Source organism: Pan paniscus, chromosome 7, assembly GCF_029289425.2.
Source record: "Pan paniscus chromosome 7, NHGRI_mPanPan1-v2.0_pri, whole genome shotgun sequence".
Lineage (NCBI taxonomy): Eukaryota > Metazoa > Chordata > Mammalia > Primates > Hominidae > Pan > Pan paniscus.
In genome coordinates, this window is record NC_073256.2 from 162,186,806 (window position 1) to 162,212,143 (window position 25,338).

General features: G+C 49.4%; 1 long non-coding RNA gene across 1 annotated transcript; it reads left to right on the forward strand.

The window, feature by feature from the left end:
- The first annotated feature begins 1,533 nt into the window (after positions 1 to 1,533).
- LOC100992317 (uncharacterized) lies at positions 1,534 to 15,972 on the forward strand. Its single transcript, XR_611927.4, has 3 exons — positions 1,534 to 5,169; positions 10,657 to 10,746; positions 11,616 to 15,972. It is a non-coding gene; the product is annotated as an uncharacterized LOC100992317 (long non-coding RNA).
- The last annotated feature ends 9,366 nt before the right edge of the window (positions 15,973 to 25,338 follow it).

Sequence of the window (25,338 nt, forward strand, 5' to 3'; positions counted from 1 at the left end):
GTTGGTTGCGAACTCCTGATCTCATGATCTGCCCGCCTCGGCCTCCCAAAGTGCTGGGATTACAGGTGTGAACCACTGCGCCTGGCCATTCTAAGCACTTTCTATACACCATTAATTCATTTGATCCTCACCACGACCCTGTTTCATTGACAAGGACACCGAGGCCCAGGGACTGTCTCTTCTAGGTGACTCCTGAAAATGTGACAGGAGAGCCAGACACTGCATGTACTGTTGTACTTGAGCGAGTTAGAGAAAACGCCACACTTTGAGACGAATTAAGAGTCTGTTTATTTAGCCGGCGGCCAAGAGACGGCTAACGCTCAAAGTTCTCTCGGCCTTGAAGAAGGGGCTAGATTTTCCTTTATACTTTGGTTTAGAAAGGGGAGGGGGGTCTAGTTAAAACAATTTTACAGAAATAAAGTAGGCAAAAAAGTTAAAAGGATAAATGGTTACAGGAAAGTAAACAGTTCTAGGTGCAGGGGCTTTAAGACGATTACAAGGTGATAGACGCGGGTCTTTGGGCGTTATCAATCGGACAAATTCCTGGGAACTGCGGATATTGCTCGCCACAGTATCTTATCAGTTAATTGCATTCTTGGATGTGCTGGGAGTCAGCTTGCACAAGTTAAATCCTTGAGGAAGGGGCTGCCAGTGAAGGAGCCGAGATGGAGTCTGTCTGGCTCTTAGCTAAGGGAGAGTCAATTCAGGTGGAACCAAGGCTAGGTGATTAAAGGAAAGAGGGAGAGTCTAAAAACAGGGTTAGTGAAAACAAGGTTGGGGATTACAGTACTAAGCACTGGGCCACACGCTGCCTCCACTTTGCTCTGCCGCATGTCTTCATACTTTTCTTGCTCCAGTTAAATTTTTTTTTTTTAAGACAGTCTTGCTCTGTCACCCAGGCTGGAGTGCAGTGGCACAATCTCAGCTGACTGCAACCTCCGCCTCCTGGGTTCAAGCGATTCTCATGCCTTAGCCTCCCGAGTCGTTAGGATGACAAGTACGTACAACCACACTTGGTTAATTTTTGTATTTTTAGTAGAGACAGGGTTTTGCCACGTTGCCCAGGCTGGTCTTGAACTCCTGACCTCAAGTGATCCACCCGCCTTGGCCTCCCAAAGTGCTGGGATTACAGGGTGAGCCACCGCACCTGGCCGTGCCCCAGTTAAAATTTGTCTATCAATTTCATTTAAGGGATCTTTTGTCATACAAGTGTTTTTCATTTTATTAAATAAATATGCCTAATCTGTTTTTTATAGCTTCTGAGTTGCCCGTCATGGTTACAAAGGATTCCGCTGATCTATCTTGCACATATGATGTCCTAAATTTTCACTAAGATTTTTATTGCTCTGAGTTTTAAAAAAATTTTATTGTGGTAAAATTCATATAACATAAAATTTACCATAGTTCAGTGATATTCAATACATTCACAATGTTGTGCACTCATCACCATCATCCATCTCCAAAACTCTTTAACTGTGTAAAACTAAAACTGTCCCCATTAAACACTAACTCCCCATTCTCCCCTCCCCTCAGTCCCTAGTAACCAACATTCTTTCTGTCTGTATGGATTTGAATGCTCTAGGTACTGCACATAAGCAGAATTATACAGAATTTGTCGTGACTGGCTTATTTATTGCTCTGTTTTTAATTAAGGCTTTAAATACCTCTAGAAATATTTTCATATATGTTATGAGACAGAGGACAACTTTAATTTCTTCTAAATATATTAATGATCCTGGTCGGGCGCGGTGGCTCATGCCTGTAATCCCAGCACTTTGGGAGGCCGAGGCAGGTGGATCACTTGAAGTCAGGAGTTTGAGACCTGCCTGACCAACATAGTGAAACCCCATCTCTACTAAAAATACAAAAAAATTAGCCAGGCATGATGGCATGCGCCTGTAGTTCCAGCTACTCGGGAGGCTGAGGCAGGAGGATCGCTTAAACCCAGGACCTAGAGGAGGTTGCAGTAAGCTGACATCGTGGCTTGGGTGACAGAGCAAGATCCCCCTCAAAAAAAAAAAAAAAAAAAAAGTAATAGCTTTAGCATATCGTTCTATAAATGATGCTTGTTCTTGGAGTCTATGGTTAATAATTTTTACCATATTTAAATCATTTTCATTTATTCCTATTTTCTTTGAAATTTTACCCAGAATGGCTCCAGAATTTTAATCAATGTTATTATTTAGCATATGTGGATGGAATGCTGTTTTTTCTCTTTTTTTTTTTTTGAGAAGGAGTTCCACTCTTGTTGCCCAGGCTGGAGTGCAATGGCGTGATCTCAGCTCACTGAAACCTCCACCTCCCGAGTTCAGGCAATCCTCCTGCCTCAGCCTCTCATGCCCAGCTAATTTTTTTGTATTTTTAGTGGAGACAGGGTTTCACCATGTTGGCCAGGCTGGTCTCGAACTCCTGACCTCAGGTGATCTGCCTGCCTCGGCCTCCCAATGTGCTGGGATTACAGGTGTGGGCCACCGCACCCGGCCTGTTTTTTCTCTTTTAAATTTGTTGAGCTAATGAATTGCAATGGTATGTAGGTATCCTTGTATTCCTGAAATAAACCATACTTGGCCATGGCATATTATTTTTTTGATATGCTGCTTGATTCTATTTGCTACTGTCTTACTTATAATTTGTTTTTCAATATTAAACATAGAGATCTGGGTCTATAGATTCTTTGAGCTCTATCATTTTGGCGTGTTAAGCTTCACTATGGTTTGGGTGTTTGTCCTCCCAAACCTCATGCTGAGATTTGATCCCCAATGTTGGAGGTGGTACTTGGTAGGAGGTGTTTGGATTATGGGGGTGGATCCCTCATGAATGTGTGGTGCCCTCTTCATGGTAATAAGGGAGTTCTAGTTCTATGAATTCCCCCAAAAGCTGGTTGTTTAAACAAGCCTGGCCTCTACCCACTCTCTCTCTTGCCTCTTCTCTTGCTGTGTGATCTCTGCACTCCAGCTCCCCTTCATCTTCCACCATAAGTGAAAGCAGCCTGAGGCCTCACCAGTAAATACTGGTGCCACGCTTCCTGCACAGCCTGCAGAACTGTGAGCCAAATAAACCTCCTTTCTTTATATTACCCAGTCTCAGGTATTCCCTTTATAGCAACGTAGACTTAGACAAGCTTACAGACAGAAGGCTTCGTAAAGTGAATTGAGGTTTTTAATCTTTTTCTGTGGCTTGGAAGATTGTAATTAACTTTCAAATTATCTGATCTCTAAAGGTTGGTGAGAGCTCAGCTGTGATCTGGAGCCATCTAGAGCTTTCTTAATGGTAGCTTTTTAATCACCTCTCTAATCTCTTCTTTTGGCAATTAGTTAATTCAAGTTTTCTACTTTGGCTCAGCTTTAGTATTTTGCTAGGAACCTATCTGTTCCATCCATATTTTCTTGGCTTTTCCTGGCCTGCCTGGCACAGTCTGTACTGAGAGGACGAAGGCCTTTTCCATGAGTGTCCTTGGCCATGAGTGGGTCAGGGCATTTCCTTGTTGGCTTGGGTATCAGTGGGGAGTGGAATGAGGACACAGCTTCACCTCTAAGGACTCAGAAGCCTTCTTGCAAAGACAAGGCCACCCCTCCCTTGGGGGGGTTGGGGGGTCCAAGATGTGAATAAACATGGAGTGTTCACACCATCCTGCGGCCTGCAACCCCAGTGAGAAGACCCCAGCCGTGTTTCTCTTTGGAGTGGCCCATCCATAGCATTCTGCCTAAAAAAGCAGGGTCCTGGAGTTCCAGGGCTTCTCACTGCACAGGGCGCGGGGCACACCTCTTGTCTCTTGGGAGGTACCCGGAGCCCAGCCTCTCAGGCGCTGGGCGATGCAGGGGGTGGGGACTGTAAGCCCTGGGAGATGGGGCAGTGAGGGGCACTGTGAGGCAGGGTGGTGTGGGAACTGAAGGTGGGGGCGCTATGGAGGATGCGGGGTGGTGTGTTGTAGGGGAGGGCGGTGTGGGGGATGGGTGGGGCAGGGCAGTGGGGCGGGGCCTTGGGGCGGGCGCTGTGGGGCGGGGTGGTGTGGGGGGCTATGGGAAGGGGCACTCTGGGGAGCTGTGGCGTGGGGTGCTGTGGGGCACCTTGGGGCGGGCGGTGTGGGGGTGCTGTGGGTGGGGCAATGTGGAGGGTCATAGGTTGGGGCCTTGAGGCGGGGGTGGGAGGCTGTGGGGTATTGTGGGGTGGGGCCTGGCGCTGTCAGGGGCGGTGGGGCTGAGGGACCCGAGGTCGAGGCCTTGTGAGGCGCTGTGGGGCGAGGTGCTGTGGGAGGCTTAGGGGGCTGGTGGGCTGGGGGCACGGAGGGGAGGCTGTGTGGGCGCTCGGCGGCAGGGCGGGGCGGGGTGCTGGTGGGCTACGGGACGGGAGGGTGGGACAGTCTGCGGACCATGCGGGGCTGGGTGGGCTGGATCAGTGCCCAAGTTGACTTCGCGTCACCAACTGGCATGAGGTTTGGGTAGGAAAGCGGGCTTCTCACAAGAATAAAATCCATCAAGGTCCTCTGTCTCCACCGGAGCCCCCAGTCACAGCGCCTTCCTCCGGGCTGGAACCTGTCGGGGGCCCCCAGCCTGTCCAGGGCCGCTGTCTTCCAGGAAAGAGAGAGCTGTGCCCAGAGAGGAGAACTCTTTCTCCGTGAATCGCATCCTTTTCTGTGCGGGATGATTTACGTTCTGGGAACAAACGGGGCCGTATCTCACAGTGCTGCAGGATGCCAGTGGTGCAAACAGTCGGCGACCCGGCCATTTCCCGAGGGTCTCAGGCGTCCCTCGGGAACCCAGCGGCCGCTCCCCGTTCCCTGTCCGTCACCTCCTCGTTCTCCTACGAAGGCGCGAACGTTCCAGACTCTCGCCGGTCCTCGACAGCACTCATTCAGTCTCCCCCCTGGAGATCCCAGGCCGTACTCTGGGACAGAAAAGAAGGCGGGTACGACCGCGGTGTCGGGTCCTACCTTAGCCGCTCCTTCTCCTGAGGGAGCCAGGCGGGAGAGAAGGGAACCACCGAGGCCTCGGTCTTCCCGCGTCCTAGAGCGGCCGGGCGAGTCTCACTTCCGGCCTGTGACCCGCTGACCTGTCCTTGTCCCACCAGTCGGGCGGTGAATTGGACTGACTGGTGACCCCTGGCACCAGGCTTCCCCATGGGCACCGGAGCAGGCGGACAGGGGTGGGGTCCCGCGAGCGACACGGAAGGGTCAGTGTGGCGGAGCGGACCCTGTGGAGGCGGGGTCACTGTGCTCCTGGGAAGGGTCCTCGGGGGTGGAGTCTATCAAGGTTGCGGGGGCGTGGTCACGGAGCGGAGCCAATAAAAGCGGGGCGTGCACGGCCGCGGGCCAGTGCCTATGAAGGGCGAGGGGTGTGGTCACGGGGCGGGATCTACGAAGGATGCAGGGGCGAGGCCGGGTCTCTGCAGGATGTGCGGTCGCGGGTCGGAGTCTATAAAGGCAAGGGGCGTGGTCCCTGGGTTGGGTGAGGGGTGTGGTCATGGGGGGCAGGTCTGTGTGGGGTGAGGAGCTTGTTCCCCGAATGACGGTCTGTGAAGGGTGAGGGGCATGTTCCTGGGGTGGGGGTGTTTGTGAAGGATGAGGAGAGTTTTTCCGGCATGAGGGGCTGTGAAGGGTGAGAGCCATGTTGCCGGTGGTGCGGGTCTGTGAAGGGTGAGGGGAGTGTTCCTGGAGCAGGATATGTGAAGGGTGAATGACGTGGTTTCGGGGTGAGGTTAGTGCAGGATGAAGGGAGTTGTCTAGGAGCTGTGTCCTCTAAGGTGAGGGGCGTGGTCTCTGGGCGGGGTCCGCCGTTTTGTCTGGTGAAAGTTGGGAAGGGACAAGCGAGACTCCCACCTCTGGCCTCATCCTCAGCCCTGCGTTTTCCCCACTTGTACTGCCAGAAAGCTGAGTGGTGGCAATCACTTTTGGAGTCTTCCTGAGACAATCCACCAATATGAAGTAAACTCGAGGAAGTGAGAGGAAATCATTCGTTCATTCATTGATTCCACTCAAGGATCACCCAGGGCTCCTCTCTCAGCTCTTCTTCTCAGGTCCAATGCCCTACAAGATATCTAGAAGCTGCCCTGCTGTCCCTGCACGGCTCTTGGGCCGGAAGCGTGCTGGGGGTGGTGGGGGCCAGGGAATAGCATAAAGAGGGAAATGTGGAGCAGAGCCTGGCTCTGTCTGTGCAGGACTCTCCTCTCAAGCATGAATGGCCATGGGATGGTGATGACAGGTGGTACCTCTGACTTAGCAAACGTGGAGCACTGAGATAGGAAAGGGCCACTGGACCCCAACCTGTGCCCTGGACCACAGGTTTCCTCCCGTGTCCTCTCCTGCCTCCAGACTGCCCTCTGCAAGAAGCCAGAGTGATGTCTTCTATTGCTGCTTGTTAGAAATAAATGCTCATTCCCTGGTGTCGCAAGGAAGAGTCAGCATTTAGACAAAAAGTACTCTCAGCAAGGCAACTTTACTTTCTGCAGAAATGGTACTGCTTGCCAGCAGTCTTGCCAAGAGAGTACACCGAACAAAGGGAGACAGGAATATGTATCCCTAACGCATGAGGTCCCTACTGCTGTGTCCTATCTCCGTTGGCTGAGTTGGACCTCACATTCTAGGCTGAACTTAATTGGCTAACAATTTAAAACTTTCTAAATAGGTAAAGACAATGAGGAACAAAGGAAAAGAGGAAGTTGCTTACGAAAGGACTTTAGAACAGTAATAACATTTCTGAATAAGGAAGGGGCATAGGCTGCAAGCTGGGACATGTCTAGGCACGTCCAGCACGAATATTTCGGTTGAGGTACAAGGACACAGAATGTACTACATGTCTGTGAAAATGTCTAACACAAATACTGAAGTCAGAGTATACAGGCATACAGTATGCTTATTCTGTTACATTTGCTATATAAGGCATAACAGAGAGTTATCACTATAAAATAACAAGCTTGAATAGAACTAGCTCTGAGAGAAAATACCAATAACATTTCTGATTTAAAGAAGAAACTTTGAAGAGGAACTTTTTACTTTCCACACTGCTCTTAATTTTGAGAATGTTCAAATCCACAGAAAAGTATTATGAACACCATAAACTCTTCATTTAGATTCTATAGTTGTTGTTGACATTTTGCCACACTGGCTGTATCTTTGAATATATTTACTTTTTGCTGCTGAAAAGTAATTTGAAAATACCGTTGACCCTTGAATAATAAAGGGGTTGGGGCAGTGACCCCTGTGCAGTTGAAAATCAAAGCATAACTTTTAACTCCCCTAAAATTTAACTACTAATAGCCTACTGTTGACTGGAAGCCTTACGCATAACATAGTCAATTAACACATTTTTTATGTTATATGTATTATATACTCTATTCTTAAGATAAGCTAGAGAAAAGAAAATGGTGTTCAGAAAATCATAAGGAAGACATAATATGTTTAATATTCATTAAGTGAAAGTGGATCATCATAAAAGTCTTCATCCTCATTGTCTTCACATTGAGTAGTCTGAGGAAGAGGAGGAAGAGGAGGATTGGTCTTGCAATCTCAGGGGTGACTGAGTTGGAAGAAAATCCAATTATAACTGACCCTTGCAGTTCAAACCTGTGTTGTTTCAGGGTCAGCTGTAATTTGTAGGCATCATGACACTTTCCCTTAGGTACCTCAGCCTATTTCCTAGAGATGAGGACATTTTCTTACATGATAGCAATACTTTATTTCACCTGAGAAAATTAACAATTATCCCGTGGTCCCCGGGCATGGTGGCTCATGCCTGTAATCTTAGTACTTTGGGAGGCTGAGGTGGGTGGATCACGAGGTCAAGAGATCGAGACCATCCTGGCCAACATGGTGAAACCCCATCTCTACTAAAAATACAAAAATTAGCTGGGTGTGTTGGCATGCACCTGTAGTCCCAGCTACTTGGGAGGCTGAGGCAGGAGAATCACTTGAACTCAGGAGGCAGAGGTTGTGGTGAGCCAAGATCGTGCCACTGCACTCCAGCCTGGCGACAGAGTGAGACTCCGTCTCAAAAAAACAAACAAACAAAAGCAATAATCCTGTGGTCACATAACTTATTTCTCCAATTGTCTCTAAAATGTCTGCATAGCTGGGTTTTTCCCCTCTAATTCAGAAGCTAATCAAGATTGCATGTTGCATTTAATTGTGTCTCTTCAGGCTGTTTTTTTTTTTTTTTTTTTTGAGACAGAGTCTCGCTCTGTCGCCCAGGCTGGAGTGCAGTGGCATGATCTCGGCTCACCGCAAGCTCCTTCTCCTGGGTTCAAGCCATTCTCCTGTCTCAGCCTCCCGAGTAGCTGGGACTACAGGTGCCTGCCACCACGCCCGGCTAATTTTTTGTATTTTTAGTAGAGACGGGGTTTCACCGTGTTAGCCAGGACGGTCTTGATCTCCTGACCTCGTGATCTGCCTGCCTCGGCCTCCCCAAGTGCTGGGATTACAGGCGTGAGCCACTGCGCCTGGCCTTTTTTTTTTTTTTTTTTTTTTTGAAACAAGGTCTCACTCTGTCCCCAAGGCTGGAGTGCAGTGGCGCCATCATGGCTCATTGCATCCTCATCCTCCCAGGCTTAGGTGATCCTCCCACCTCAGCCTCCCGAGTAGCTGGAACTACAGGAATGTGCCACCACGCCTGGCTAATTTTTTGTATTTTTTTATAGAGACCAAGTCTTACCATGTTACCCAGGCTAGTCTCAAACTCCTGGACTCAAAGGATCTGCCTGCCTTGGCCTCCCAAAGTGCTAGGATTACAGGCCTAAGCCACCGCACCTCGCTGGCTGTTTTAATCTGGAATAGCTTCCCTGCTTTTTGTTTCTCTTTAGGACACTGACTTGTGACCATGTGTGGCCATCTATCTGTGTTGTACCCCATGTTCTAGGTGTAACCTGGAGCCCACACAGATTAACACTCCCTGCCCTTCATGCCCCAGTGGGTGGAGTCGTGGTCTCTGCTGTCCATGAGGCAGAGGTGGTTGAGGTGACATGCAGCCAATTATGGCTTGCCCCCAACCCCCTGGGCCCAGCTGCTGGGGAGAGACCCCTGCTGACCACCTTTCCAGGGTCCAGCTCAGGCCGTGCCCCTCCACCTGCAACCATGATGCCATGGTGGCTTCTTTTGTGGTGGCCTCTTTCGAGGGGGTGCAGGGAGGCTGCAGAGCTGAGGCCTCAAGATGGACAGGGCTGTGGGCCAGAGGCCTGGTGAGGAAGCCAGTTTACAAACCCCAGTCAGAGCGGGCTGAGCCAGGGGCTGGCAGAGACTGAGAGACCAAGGACCAGGGTAGTGATTGGGGGAGGGAGGCGCCCTGGCCTCAGGCAGGGGTGGGGGCGGCTGGGGAGGAGGGGAGCAGGTGGAGGGGTGAGCCCTCACCCCCTGCCATTCCCAGCCTGGGGCCTGCTGCCAGCTCTACCAAAAGGGTTTTCTCCAGGCCCAAACTATAGGTCCTCCTGCAGGAAACTCTGAGGATGCACACCCCTCCAGCATGACTCCAGCCCCTCTTGAACATGCCTCGCCCCCACAAGGCATTGATTTGAGGTGCTCTAGGGAGGAGGGCAAGCTGGAGACCCGAGGGAGCCCACAGTGGACCCAAACTCCGGGGGTGGGAGAGGGTACCAGTGGGAGGTGTTGCCAGGCAGGGTCAGGGTCAGGTCACATCCTCCAGACTCCAAGCAGCAGAGGCACAGCATCACCCTTGAACCTGAATTCAAGGGCTCTGCAGCAGCACTAAGCCCAGGTGAGAAGGTCTTGGGCACAGGTGCCCTTCATGCTGAAGGAAATGCAGGGTCACCAGCTCCTAAGACAGCTTGTTACCTGGGGCCGCTGCAGCAGTCAGGTCTGCAGGGCATGGACTTGCCCTTTTGTGTCTTCCTTTTGACACCCTGCCTCTATCCTTCCCAGGAGGAGCCCAGCGATGGTGGCTGAGCCCCAGGTGAGCTGGCCTTTGGGGAACAGTTGCTGCCCAAGGCCTCTCCCCCTCAGCCTGGAGCCCCTTGCCCAGCAGACCCTTGGGGCCCTGAGAACAGAATCTCCCTCCTCAGATCCAGGCCCACCCCACTAGCTGCCCCTTCCACAGAGCTGAGCAGGATGCAGGGCCCTAAGGGTAGAGCCCAGTTTTGAGAGCTCTGTGTTTCCATAGTCACACCTTCCCTGCCCAACCTACCCCTAGCTCTTTTCCTAAACATCTGCCTGGAAGGTAGGGAGATGCACGTAGAGCCTCTTGCTAGAAACTCAGTCCAAGCTGCAAGGTGCATTTGCCCTTGGGCAGGGGTGAGGCTCTCTGGGCAGTGAGCACCTGTGATTCCAGGGCACAGTGATGTTTGAGGAGGTGGCCATGTACCTCACACAGGAGGAGGGGCAGCACCTGGGACCCCCTCAGAGAGCACTCTACCAGGATGTGATGCTCGAGAACCACTGCACCCTACCAGCTCTGGATAAGCATCACATGGTGGGCTTCAGGTCCCTGCTCCCCATTCCCAGGTGACTGGTCCCCTGGGCTCTCTTGACTCATAGACCAAATATCCCCAGTCCATGCTGGGGTGCTCGTGTCCCAGCAGGGAGTGCCCAGTGATCTCATCACCCATTCTTTCTTCTCGAGACCTCCTCTGGATCCCCCTCCTCTTGCAGCCTCTGTGGCCCTCAGCCAGGGGCAGCTCAGATATTCTAGCACTGACCATTATCTTCTTGATGGACAGGTTTTTCAGTGTCCACACTCAGGGTTATCTCCCAGCAGGAGCAGGGGAAAATGCCATGGGTCATTGCTCTGCCAGGGCCTCCCTGCACAGGTGAGTGAGGAGGTGGGTATCTCAGGGGAACTGTGATGTGTTGTGCATGTGAGCTGTGAGAGTGGTGAGGGGGAGTTCAAATGGCCAGCTGAGAGACCCCTGATTGTCTATTCTGGCTCCCGTCCTGGCCCCACCTTCCCTCTGAGGGGAAGTGCAAGTCCACTGTGCAGCTACTCAGGTGGGACAGCCATTTTCTAGTGGTGACCAGGCTTCCCTGATGAGCTGATTTGCACTTACATGTCAAAGTACAAACAAAACTCCACATTGTGGTCACACGGGAGCATGCCCCCAGCACCCTCTCCTATTTCCACAGTTTGCATGCTGCTTGCATGCAGGCATTCTTCTAGGTGCTGGGGTTAAGTATAAGCAAAACCAAGTCCTTGTCTTCAGGGAGTGTACATTTTGGTTTGTGGAGAACATCGTAGTTTGTGGAAGAATTATTTATCCTGCCCTGATGTCCTATCACATTGTTGGTCTCCACATTAGAATGTTAAGGGACAGGGGACTTCATTCATTCACCAATTCCCTGGTACCTCAAGCAGTGCCAGGCACCCAGGAGGCACCTGGCAAACACTGCTGGAATGAATCCCTCGTTCTTTAGTTGTCAGTTCCTGCTTTGTGCACTGCGCCATTAAGGTGCCGCAAGTACTTGTGTGAGAAGGCATTTGCCCTCAGAATTTCAGACCAGTCAGAGCGAGATGGACACACACAACTAAGCATGATACAAGACAAAATGGAATAAAGTGATTAACAGAAGGGAAAATAAAACTCAACTCAGGCTGAGACATATGAGCAGCATGGAAATTTGCTTTGGCTCAATCAATTCCTTCTTTCACAGGGAAACTTTTAATTTCCATTCTTTGTTTCAGATTCTTAGGTCAAGACAAAGCATAAACAATCAACCCCAACAGAAAAATCTTCCGAAGAACAATTACAAGAAGTAACTCAGGAAATTTTCCCAAGAGGCAATCCAGAAGAGTTTGAGTTTCGATCAGCTTGTAGGACTGAGACAGGAGCAGAACATTGTTGGAAGAAATTCACAATACAGACCAGGATGAAGTTATTTCCCCAAAAGAGAGGTTCGAGGCAAGTGGTCAGCTCCCCGTTGAAAATCATTGTAGCAGACAAATACCGGGAATGTAATAAATTGGAGAAAAGTTTGTCTCTGGGCACAAAGCCTGTTGTACCTCTGAGGGACAGGCCAGGAAAGAGAGCCAGTGGATGGAGGATGGGTGGCTGAGGCTTTCCATGTGAGTCATATCTGAGTGGACATCGGGCAGTTACCAGTGGGACAAAGCCCCATGGATGCCATGTGTATGGGAAGTCTTTCAGCAAGAACTCACACCTTACTTGGCATCAGATAATTCATACTACAGAGAAGCCCTGTGTATGTATTAAATGTGGGGAAAAAATCAGAACTCAAGCCTTATACATCATCAGAAAATTCACCATGGATGGTGAAACCCTATCTCTACTAAAAACACAAAAATTATCTGGGTGTGGTGGTGTATGCTGGTAATCCCGGCTACTCAGGAGGCTGCGGCAGAAGAATTGCTTGAACCAGGGAGGCGGAGGTTGCATTGAGCTGAGATTGCGGCACTGCACTCCAGCCTGGGCGACAGAGTGAGACTCCATCTCAAAAAAAAGGAAAAGAAAAGAAAAGAAAATTCATGGTGGAGAAAAACCCTGTGTGTGTAGTGAATGTAGTAAGGGCTTTAGGGAGACATCAAAGCTTGTTAAACATCAGAGAATTCATACTGGAGAAAAGCCCTATAGGTGGGATGAATGTGACAAAGCCTTTAGTGGGAATTCAAACCTTATTAAACACCAACTGATACATACTGGAGAGAAGCCCTATAAATGTATTGAGTGTGGGAAAGCCTTTAATCCGAAAGCAAATCCCATGCAATATCAGAGAATTCATACAGGAGAGAAACTTTTTGAATGTAAAGAGTGTGGAAAAAGCTTCAGTCAGCCATCACACGTGATTCATAATCAAAGGAAGCATGCTTGAGAGAAGCCCTACAAATGCAGTGAGTGTGGAAGGGGCTTCAAACATCACACCTGATTGATCATCAAAGAATACACACTGGAGAGAAAACTTATGTGTGTGTCATGTGGGAGAGGCTTTATTCAGATGTCACACTTGATTCATTGCCACAGAACATTCTGTAGAGAAGCCACATGCATGTAGTGTATGTGGGAAATGCTTCAGCCAGAGCTCAACCCTTATTAGACATTAGGTTGTTCACATTATGGATAGCAAGTATAAGTTAAAGGAATGTGGGCAGGCTTTCAGTGTGAGCTAACTTCTCAGTCACTATCTCACAAATTCTACTGGAGAGGAACCCCTCAATTCATACAGGAGAGAAGAGCATCCAAGAATGCAACAAAGGTGGGAAGACTTTCATTGTAGCTCATTATATAATGTCAGAGAGTTCCTGTTGGAGAGAACCCCTATGGATGTAATGAATGTTGAAAAAGCATTTATTTGGAACTCACATATTATTTACAATGAGATAATTCATAGAGGATATAATGGATATGAGAGGCTTTGGTGTACTGTGGGAAGTAGGTGGAAATGTGGGTTCCTGCTGTTGCCAGCTGCTCCCTTTTGAATAAACTGCCATAGCAGGTGCTTGCCCCAGGGTGGCCATGCTCTGTAGGGAATCTTGCTTTAGACTGGGATTGTAAGATGGAGACAAAGACAGCCTTATTCCTGGCTGGGAATGCCACTGGAAATGCTAGGGGAGGCCAGTGGTCCATGGCGTGGCCTGATCTCAAATATGCAGAAACCAGAAGCAGAGACCAGACCCAGAGAGAGGCAGATAAATGCAACCCCCAAAGTGGATGCACAGGAAAATGGAAAACTACTAGAGTTAGTGTTGGGTCTCCAGAGCTGCCTTTTTATCCTGAACAATGATGAGCAATGACTCAAGGTCTTCGTGAAACCAAACAGAATAGCTGAGGCAGCTTCCTACACCTCTGCACTAAGTTTTTTAAATCTGAAAGCATGTAGAATGAGTGTCAGCCGCACCAACATGTAGGATCTGTCTTCTTTTAATCAGAAGGCAATCCGTTGTGGCTACTGGCTATACTGAAAACATAACATTATTTTAACATAATCCTTCAGCAGCTTAGGATAAAATCCTTGACTTTAGAATGAAGTTTTCACTATGAAATGAAATCAAGGCTGGGCACAGTGGCTTATGCTTGTAATCCCAGCACTCTGAGAGACCAAGATGGATCACTTGAGGCCAGGATTTTTGAGACCAGCCTGGTAACATGGTGAGACCCCATCTCTACAAATATATAAAATTAGCTAGGCATGGTGGGAGGATCATTTGAACCCAGGAGGTTGAGGCTGGAGTGAGCCATGATTGCACTACTGTACTCTGTCCTGGGCAACAGAGCGAGCCTCTGTCCTAAAAATATATGTGTTAAAGATTACTTATATCTAGTTCATACCTCCTAAAGGTAATTTGAATTGAAATAGTGATGCATACAATAAGGTCATTAAAGTAGAAACAGAAAATAAAGGATTATAAAGCCATTGATGGTAAGAGCAATTGATTTTGTGAACTACAAATCATAGATTTAACTGAATAGTTTGTTGTTTATACAAAATAGCTGTTGAAAAGTTTCTGACTGACTGGGTGCAGTGGCTTATGCCTATAATCCCAGCACTTTTGGAGGCCAAGGCGGGCGGATCACTTGAGAACAGCCTGGCCAACATGGAGAAACTCTGTTTCTACTAAAAATACAAAAATTAGCCAGGCATGGTGGTGCACGCCTGTAATCCCAGCTACTCCAGTGAGTCAAGAGAATTGGTTGAACCCAGGAGGCAGAGGTTGCAGTGAGCTGAGATCACACCACTGCACTCCAGCCTGGGTGACGGAGTGAAACTCTTGTCTCAAAAAAAAAAAGTTTCTGGTTAGATTTTTCCTCTAGGCGCAATCTGAGGAGAAAGGAGGAAAGCTTGGAGAGGAACACAGCTATGGAATGCATCCATCTGCCCCTCCTTCGTCATCAGGCAATGGCACAATCTGAGCCAGGAGTGACCCTCTGTCTTCCAAGGCCTGAGGTGCAGAGAAGAGCAACCAAGCCCACATAATCTTCCAGGGTTCCACCCCCAGTCCTGGGTGTAAGAAGCAAGCTGTTGCCTTATATGTGTTAAAAAGAAGAGAGGGGCTGGGTGCAGTGGCTCACGCCTGTAATCCCAACACTTTGGGAGGCTGAGGCAGGAGGATCACTTGAGGCCAGGAGTTCAAGACTAGACTACAAAGTGAGACCCTGTCTCTACAAAAAAAAAAAAGAAAAATTACAAATTAGTCGGGTGTGGTGGCCTGCACATGTAGTTCCAGATACTTGGGAGGCTGAGGCAGGAGGATCGCTTGAGCCCAGAAGTTTGAGACTACAGTGAGCCATGACTGCACCACTGAACTCCAGTCTGGGTGATAGAGACCACCTGGTCGCTAATTAAAAATTGTTTTCAAAAGGGAGGGGAGGGTAGACTCTTGAGTCTCGTCTACAATTCTGTACTCCTTTCAGGGAAAACGGACCTTACATTCATAAAAGGGGAGCCACAGCAGCTGTTGTCACCAACAGGTGCTTTTGTGCATCGCTGATTTGTGTCTGGCTCACTCTCTTCCACTTGTCCTGTTGTGCACACCGTTGGATGCCAGGTGACACTTGCCAAGGTCGTAAGTGCCACAGGACTTGCAGTGAAGGGAAGGGTTGATTGGGGAAGAGGGATGAGGAAGGTTTGGATGAAGGGATAGAACTGGGCCTTGAAGGATTGACAAGATGATGGCAGAAGGAACGCCCATGAGCTGGGAAGAGGCTGATTCTCTCAGATGCCGTGGAGTTGGGAGTGTGAGGACCCGGGAAGGACTGGGATCCTGCAGAGCCTGGCCTTGCAGGCCCTGCTGGGGAGTGTGTTCAGTCCTGGAGACATGGGAGCTGTAGGATATTTTGAACCAGGAGGGTTTCAGAATTCCTCTTCAAGGCCATCTGGGTACGTGGACTGCGAAGCACCCGGCAGCTCCCTGTGCCCACAAAGTTACTGTGCTCCATGTTGTGCATGGCTCTTCTCCTCACCTGTCATCCAGGGGTGTCATAGGTATGCTGCCCTGTTCCTCAGACTGTAAACTGGCTTCTTGATTACCCTCATGGCTCCTTTTCCTTCACATGAGATTTTATGGTTTAAAAAAAAAAAAAAAAGAACCCACACAGTTTGTGGCTGAATGCTGTGGTCAAGGACCTGGGCCATAGCGCACTTGTACTGGGGAGATCAGCAGGGAGATTACTGAGAGGCAAACTCACCTGCCCAGCGTCTGGACTGTGGCTCTGCAGGCTCTGATACCTGATTCTTCCCTCATACTGAGATGATCCCTACACTCCAGGAAGTGGACATAGAAGACCAGAAAGTCAGGGCACAGATTGAGCCCTGCTAGAGGCTAGATTCTTAACATCTGCCCGAAAGTTGTTAGCAACCCTGGTGTTGCCACTGGGATTGTACCTCCGTTTGTGCACAGGTCTTGAGGGAAGCTGGAGGAACAGAAACCAGAACATGGGGAGTGGACAGTGCCGGGACAGTATCTGTACATTTCTGGCTCTTTGTCTTTCCATTTTCTTTCCTCTAAGGCTTAGAGTCCAAGCTGAATGTTAGTTTCCTCTGTGTTTCTCTAATGAATGATTAGGTTTCTGCTCATGAAATTAAAATCTCATTCTATGCCCTTTGGGACAATAAATTTAGACTTGATGGAAGTTTAGAACGACTCCCAAATTATTCAGTAACACATTTAAAGACAGTCTCTTGTCTGTCCCTACGATGGCCAGCCACATCGAATGTGAGAGCCTGGGGGGAGTAAAAAGCGGGTTTTGGAGTGGGACAGATGGATCTGGATCATAGACAATTTGTTCAACCTCAGCTTTCTTACCTGTGAAATGGTGATGTCAATCCTTACCTGGCACACGCAGAGCACTTAGCACCACCTGGCACATAGCAGGTGCTCCATGAATGGCAGCTACTGTTACTGTGTCTGGAGTTGGTTCCTTCCAGTTGGTTCGTGGTCTCACTGACTTCAAAAATGGAGCCACCGACCTTCACAGTGAGTGTTACAGCTCTTAAAGATGGCATGGACCCAGAGTGAGTAGCAGCAACATTTATTGTGAAGAGCGAAAGAACAAAGCTTCCACAGCATGGAAGAAGATCCGAGCGGGTTGTCCCTGCTGGCTGGAGGGTGGTCAGCTTTTATTCCCTTATTTGTCCCTGCTCATGTCCTGCTGATTGGTCCATTTTACAGAGTGCTGATTGGTCCATTTTACAAACCTCTAGCTAGCTCTACAGAGCACTGACTGGTGCATTTTACAAACCTCTAGCTAGCTACAGAGTGCTGATTAGTGCATTTTACAATCTCCTTGTAAGACAGAAACGTTCTCTGAGTCCCCACTCGACCCAGGAAGTCCAGCTGGCTTCACCTCTCATTACCACCACAGTGGACATTACTAGGCTAATGGTCAAAGGCAACTTTATCTTTGTGACCAGGAGATAACTTTTTCCCCAAATGGGTGAAAAGACTAAGGTTCTGACATGTTGCTTCTGGGCTCCTGCTGTGGATATCATCAACCACAGCCACCTGGAAACATTCCCGAGATACCTATTTTTCCTACAGAGAAGTCAAGTTATTTTTCCTACCTTCGGTCCTTAGTTCTCATTCTCCAAGGAACTCAACAGTCCTGAGCAACACTGAGGTCTCAGGGGCCTAGTTCCATGAGGGACTCTGTGGCAACTGGCCCCTGGGTCCCTCCCCTCCCACCCAGGGCCGCCCCAGCGGTCTCCATGCCCAGGGCGCCTCTTCCCTCTTCAACAGCCCCAGGGGCACCAGGGCCGCTTCTCACTCAACACTGTCTCTGGGCGACCTCGCGAGCTCAGTGGCATCACTGACCATCAAGACGCCCCAATTTGCATCTACATCACAGCATCTTCTGCCGGCTTTAGGTCCTGTCTTCACCAGGATGTCCCACAGTCGCTTCACACTAAGAGCCCAACTGGCCCCTTCCTTGCCCGGACCCGGAGCTCCTGTCGGGGACCGTTGAACCACCGAGTGGGCGGTCATCCGGGTGTCTCAGAGCAGACCGAGAGCAGGTGCGCAGACCTCTGTGGACGGCTACTTCCGGTGCGCTCCCAACAGGTTTCTGCCCGGGGTCACCGGCCGCAGTGCTGCCTTCGGCTCCAGGGAAGCGCGGACTCGCCCCTGCTGCCCGCCCGGCGTTGCCTCAGCACATCCCTGACCGTCGGAGGAGCCCCTAGAAGTGGCAGTGGGCGCAATGGTGGCGGCGTGTGGCGGGGCCATGCCCAGAAGCGCTGGCAGTCCCGGAGCGGTGGGGGAGGGCCGCTGCACCCCGCGCCCGAGTCTGGGCGTCCGCATTGCCGCGTGGTCGGCGAATTGCGCCCGAGGGCGTGGTTAAGACAAAAGCGTGGGGAGGGGCCACGTCCCCGCTGCCCCAGCCCGGCGTGTCCTTGCCTCGCTGATCGTTCCTCTACGGCGGGAACGCGAGGCGCCCACCGGGGATGTCGCTAATGAGTCCGCGGGGCGACGCCGAGAGTGGCTTGTGAGGGGTCCCCGCAGGAGCCCCTGGCGCGCGCCTCTTCCAGTGCTTTCCACCTCATTTCTGGCCCAGTGCCTCGAGTGGGTAGAGGGCGAGAAATCCTTTGCCTCAAACATCCCCTAAATGGGTCGGAAAGATCAAAGAGAAACGTTTCTGAGGGAAAACCCGGCGTCATCGCGTCAGCCGCGTTTTCAGAGCGTGCGTTTTCCGCGGGGTGGGAGCTGCCGTCTGACCATAGGTTTCCTGCGGCCCTAGATTCTTCGGCGCCTTAAACCTGGGGTTCCGGAAGCTGTAGCCCCCGTTTCAAAATCCGCCGGAAGCGCCTGACCCCCAGAAGTCGCGCTCTGCCCTGACCTGCCGGAGAGCGGGGGCCGCGCGGAGTTTCCGCGGGACTTCCTGCTGTGGAGGTTAAAGCACGCTTTGTCAAAACGCCTTAGAACTTGCAATGCCGGCCATTCGCGTCGAGGTGGGGTCCCCAGAAGCAGACCCTGAGGTGAGGCTTCCTGTAATCTTGGCTTATTGGGAGGCGCAGGCTCGGCCAGTGAGCACTGGGAAGAAGAGGCGGCCAGCCCGGGTGAGCGTCGTGCACAGGCCGCGGGGTGACCGGGTCCAGTCCTGCAGGGGAGTCTGGAACACGTTTGGATCGGACCTCAGCGCCGTCCGGTCGGGGTGGAGGGAGCTGGGCCTTTTCTGCCTCAGCGGCTTTAGGACTGTTCCAGGAAGAGGTGAGCGGCGGCGGCCCTCGACCCAGGGAAGCAGGGGCCACAAGGAACTGGGTGCAGGAAGGTGGTGAAGGGCCCAAAGGATGCGTGCATGGCCTCGGGAAGTGCCGGAAGGAAGCCTTAGTCTGAATTTGAGAATTTCTCCAGGTTTACCTTCTTGAGGGGGCGCCAAACTGTTTTCCAAAGCAGCTGCCTCATTGTACATTCCCATTCTGTATCTGTTCATCCATGCAGCCATACATGACAGTTTCTCCACATCCTTATCAACACTTGTTATTGGCCTTTTTTTAAAAAAAATCATAGTCATAGCTGGTGGGTGTGAAGTGGTGTCGCTTTGTGGTTTTGATTTGTATTTCCTTGATAACTAATGATGTTAAGCATCACCTCACATGCTTAATGGCCATTTGTGTATCTTTGAAGAAATATCTATTCAAATCTTTTGCCCATTTAAAAATTACTTGTCCTTTTATTGAGTTGTAAGAGTTGTTTCTCTGTTCTGGATACAAGATCTTTAGCAGATAGATGGTTTGCAGATATTTTCACCTACCGAGGGTTGTCTTTTTCAGTTGTTTGTTTTTTGAGACGGAGTCTCACTCTGTCGCCCAGGCTGGAGTGTAATGGCGCGCCATCTGCGCCCACTGCAAGCTCCGCCTCCCGGGTTCACTCCATTCGCCTGCCTCAGTCTCCCGAGTAGCTGGGATTACAGACGTGCGCCACCGTGCCTGGATGGTTTTTGTACCTTTTTTTTTTTTTTTTTTTTGTGAGACGGAGCCTCGCTCTGTCGTCCAGGCTGGAGTGGAATGGTGCGATCTCGGCTCACCACAACCTCCGCCTCCTGGGTTCAAGCGATTCTCCTGCCTCAGCCTCCCGAGTAGCTGGGATTACAGGCACTCGCCACCACACCAGCTAATTTTTGTATTTTTAGTAGAGACAGGGTTTCACCATGTTGGTAAAGCTGGTCCCGAACTCCTGACTTCGTGATCCGTCCACCTCGGCCTCCCAAAGTGCTGGGATTACAGGCGTAAGCCAGTGAGCCCGGCCAGTTCTTGTACTTTTAGTAGAAATGGGGTTTCAGCATGTTGGGCAGGCTGGTCTCGAACTCCTGACCTAAAATGATCCACCCGCCTCAGCCTCCCCAAGTGCTGGGATTACAGGCGTGAGCCACCACGCCTGGCTGTCTTTTCACTTTCTTTTTTTTTTTTTGAGTCGGAGTCTGGCTCTGTTGCCCAGGCTGGAGTGCAATGGCATGACCTCGGCTCACTGCAACTTCCGCCTTCTGGGTTCAAGCAAATCTGCCTTGGCCTCCTGAGTAGCAGGGATTACAGGCGCCCACCACCACACCTGGCTAATTTTTGTATTTTTAGTAGAGACAAGGTTTCACCACATTGGCCAGGCTGGCCTCTTGGCCAGGCTGGTCTTGAACTCCTGACCTCGTGATCCGCCCGCCTTGGCCTCCCAAAGTGCTGGGATTACAGGTGTGAGCCACCATGCCCAGCTCACTTTCTTGATGGTATCATTTGCAGCACAAAAGTTCTTAATTTTGATGAGGTCAATATTTCTCTTTTTATTTTGTCATTTGTGCTTTTGGTATCTCTTTCAGATAACCTGCTTTTGGTTTTCTTCATTGACTTTATTGTTTCCTTTTTTAAAATGTTCATTTTCCCATTACTACTTCTTTCTTTAGGTTTACTCTAATATTCTTTGTCTAACTTCTTAAGTTGAACATTTAACTTCTTAGTATATTAATTTTTTTTTTTTTTTTTAGAGGCAGGGTCTTGCATAGTCACCCAGGCAGGAGTGCAGTGGTGCCATCATAGCTCGCTGCAGCCTCAGACTTCTGGGTTCAAGTAATCCTCTCACCTCAGTCTTCAAGTAGCTGGGACCACAAGCTCAAGCCACCATGACTGGCTAAGTTTTGTGTTTTTTGTAGGGACAGAGTCTCACTATGTTGCCGAGACTGGTCTCAAACTCCTGGCTTCAAGCAATCCTCCTGCCTCAGCTTCCCAAAGTGCTGGGATTGTAAGCCACTATGCCCAGACTAATTTTTGATTTATAATTATGAAAGTACAATAGATTATTTGACAAAAGTTTATAAATTAATGAAGACTGGACTTAGTAATAGACTGATTTTTTTTAAGCTCTAAGTAATAGAAGTTGAAGGACAGTATTTTTAGTAGCGATGGGGTTTTGCCATGTTGGCCAGGCTGGTCTTGAACTCCTGACCTCAGGTGATCCGCCCACCTCAGTCTCCCAAAGTGCTGAGTTTACAGGCGTGAGCCACCATGCCCGGCCTTAAGCTTTCTTAAAGTTTTTATTTAATTATGAACCTGACAAAAGAAGTATATATTTATCATGTACATGTTGTGAAATATGTATACATTGTGAAATGGCTAAATTGAGCTAATTAGCATATGCACACCTCACATACTTTTTTTGTGGTGAGAAGAAAGCTACTCTAGGCAGTTTTGAAGAGTACAATACATTGTTAATAACGATAGTCACCACGTTGTACAGTAGATTTCTTGAACTTATTCTTCCTATTTACTTCCTCCAAAGGACACAAAGGAAATTTGGTATCCTTTGATCAACATCTCCCTGAGCTTTTTTTTTTTTTTTTGAGACGGGGTCTCGCTCTGTCGCCCAGGCTGGAGTGCAGTGGCGCGATCTCGGCTCACTGCAAGCTCCGCCTCCCGGGTTCACGCCATTCTCCTGCCTCAGCCTCCCGAGTAGCTGGGACTACAGGCGCCCACCACCATGCCCAGCTAATTTTTTGTATTTTTAGTAGAGACGGGGTTTCATCATGTTAGCCAGGATGGTCTCGATCTCCTGACCTCATCATCCACCCGCCTTGGCCTCCCAAAGTGCTGGGATTACAGGCATGAGCCACCACGCCCGGCCTCCCTGAGCTTTTTATTTTGAAATAATTTTAAACTTAAAGAAGAGTTGCAATAATGCAGAGAACTCCCAAATAACCTTAACTCAGACTCCCCAGTTCTTAACTGTTGCCATATTATTTCTCTTTCACTTTTTTCTGAACCATTTAGAAGTAGGCTTGAAAGAGTCATTTTGTCTATAATTTCCTATGTTCCATATCTTCCTGTATTTCTTCCTGTTTCTTTTTGGGGGTACAGAATATAGGACGAGACACTTTTTAGCTTTAAAATATCTGATTCTAGATGTTTTTAGTATCTCCAGATGCTTGCTTGAGTATATTTACTTCTGTTGTGTTAGTTTTCTTCTGCTCCTTTGACTTCTAGTCACCTTGGACTCCCAGGACTCCAGCTCCATCTCCATCTCCTAAACTTGTACAGACTGCCCAGCATCTCCTTATGCGCAGGTGGATTTTTTTCCTAGTCTGTCTTTATACAGGGGGTTCAACCTTTTGGGGTTCCAGCTTTAGACAGGGGCCCAGGTTCCAACCATCACCCTCAAGCCACCCAGGCCTGTCTTCATGGGGGCTGTAAACGGGCCCCAGAGCTGTCCTAGCATCAGTTTCCAGGTGGGAAGCTCTGACTTTCATTTCGGTCTTCATTTTTACCCCTGAGGTGTTCCCTTGCTCTCTTGGTGCTTAACCATGCATTGTCCTACTAACATCCTCAGTCCCAGGGTCCACAGCAAGTACGTGTCACAACAGCCGTTAGAGCCACACACAAGCCCTCCCATGCCCCGGTGCTTCCTTCCATTCTACGTCAATGTGAGACCTGTGAGCCTCTTAAGGGAGGCATCATTGTGGGACCTTTCCAGTAGATTAGAAGGAGAAAACAATTTTAATGTACCCAGTGTGCTCATGGACAGAGCAGAAGCAGAACACAAGGTTCCCATTTACACAAAGCACATTCTTGGCACTGTTTCCTTTCTCTGCCTCCTTCACCTCTCTTCCTTCCTTCCCAAGTACATCCTAAGCACCTGTTCTGTATTGTGTGCTGGAAATAAAAAGGTGCATAAGACAACATCTCTGACAGCAGAGAGTTCTCCGTATAATGTAGGGTAACGAGGTAGAAAGGAAAATGTAAGTTGAAATGGAGGGGATATGAATGTTGTGCTGTGGGATACAAGGGTAAGAGAGTTATTTTTTAGACGTGGGGGAGGTGTTTTTTTCCCCCATTTTAGAGCTGGAGAAAAAGAGACCCAAGAAGATTCAGTGTTTTCCCTGAGTTAAGAGTGAATCCATTTCAGAGGGAGACAGGACCCTCCAGGTGAGCCTGTGCTATCCACTCCCTCTTTTGTGTGGACCATTCCACACGGACCACACTAAGGCTGGCAATTCCCACACTTGGAAGAGCTTCTGTGGTAAGAATTTTAACAATAAAGTGGGGGAGACAGAACCCGAGCGGGGGAATAAGCGCAGCAAATCACAGAATGGATGTTAACCAAATGTAGCGGTGACCCCAAATTCCCTAAGAAAACAGTAAGGCCAGGCGCCGTGGCTCACGCCTGTAAGACCTGCACTTTGGAAGGGCAAGGTGGGTGGATCGCTTGACCCCGAGAGTTCAAGACCAGCCTGGGCAACATGGTGTGACACCATCTTTACAAAAAATTAAAAAATTATCTGAGTATGGTGGTGTGTGCCTGTAGTCCCAGCTACTTGGGAGCTGAGGTCGGAGGGTTGCTTGAGCCCAGGAAGTCAAGGCTGCAGGGACCTGTGATCGCTTCACTGCACTCCAGCCTGGGTGATAAGAGTGAGACACTGTCTCAAAAGAAAAAAAGAAAACAAAGATGGAATGAGAGATTAACTAAGGAAGGCTCCTTGAAGGGGGGAAATATTTCAGTTAGACCTGGAGGGAATGAAAGGTAGATTTGAAAAAAGATTCTTGGCCGGGCACGGTGGTTCACGCCTGTAATCCCAGCACTTTGGGAGGCCGAGGCGGGTGGATAATGAGGTCAGGAGATTGAGACCATCCTGGCTAACACAGTGAAACCCCGTCTCTACTAAAAAATACAAAAAATTAGCTGGGCGTGGTGGCAGGCGCCTGTAGTCCCAGCTACTTGGGAGGCTGAGGCAGGAGAATGGTGTGAACCCAGGAGGTGGAGCTTGCAGTGAGTAGAGATCGCGCCATTGCACTCCAGCCTGGGCGACGGAATGAGACTCCGTCTCAAAAAAAAAAAAAAAAGAAAAGAAAAAAGATTCTTGCAGGTAGAGTCTCAGAATTGAAAATCAGAGGCCGGGCGCGGTGGCTCACACCTGTAATCCTAGCACTTTGGGAGGCTGAGGAGGGCAGATTATGGGGTCAGGAGTTTGAGACCACCCTGGCCAACATGGTGAAACCCCGTCTCTAAGAAAAATACAAAAATTATCCGGGCGTGGTGGCACGCGTCTGTAGTCCCAGCTACTCGGGAGGCTGAGGCAGAAGAATCACTTGAACCTGGGAGGTGGAGGTTGCAGTGAGTTGAGATCGTGCCACTGCACTCCAGCCTGGGCGACAACGCGAGACTTTGTTTCAAAAAAAAGAAGGAGAAAAAAAAAAAGAATTGAAGATCAGAATTTCACAGGTGATCACACTCTGAGAAACTACTACAGTGTTATTCAAACTTCCCAATGAAACTCTTTAAATAGATGCTTACTGATCAAACCATGGTCAATAGGAGAATGCAAATTAAAACCATGGATACCACTACATCTCCACTAAAATAGCTAGAATATTAAAAAATGGACAATACTGCTGGGCACGTTGGCTTATGCCTGTAATCCCAGCGCTTTGGGAGGCTGAGGTGGGTGGATCACCTGAGGTCGGGAGTTGGAGACCAGCCTGACCAACATAGAGAAACCCCGTCTCTACTAAAAATACAAAATTAGCCGGGCGTGGTGGTGCATGCCTCTAATCCCAGCTACTCAGGAGGCTGAGGCAGGAGAACCGTTTGAATTGAACCCGGGAGGCGGAGGTTGTGGTGAGCCATGATTGCGCCATCGCACTCCAGCCTGGGCAACAAGAGCAAAACTCCGTCTCGGAAAAAAAAAAAAAAAAAAAGGACAATACCAAGATCTGGTGAGGATTCAAAGCAACTAAACTCACACATCATCAGTGGGGATGTACAACTGACTTTGTAAAAGTTTGGCAGTTTCTTAAAATGTTAAACATAAGCTTACCATATGACCCAGCAATCCCACTCCTATTTACCCAAGATAACTGAAAAGTTAGATTCACAAAACAGCCTGTAGTTGATACACAGTGATGGCAGCTTTAATCATAGTTGCCCATACTGAAAATGCCCAAATACCCTGCCATGGGTGAACGGATAAACAAATGGCTCCATCCAT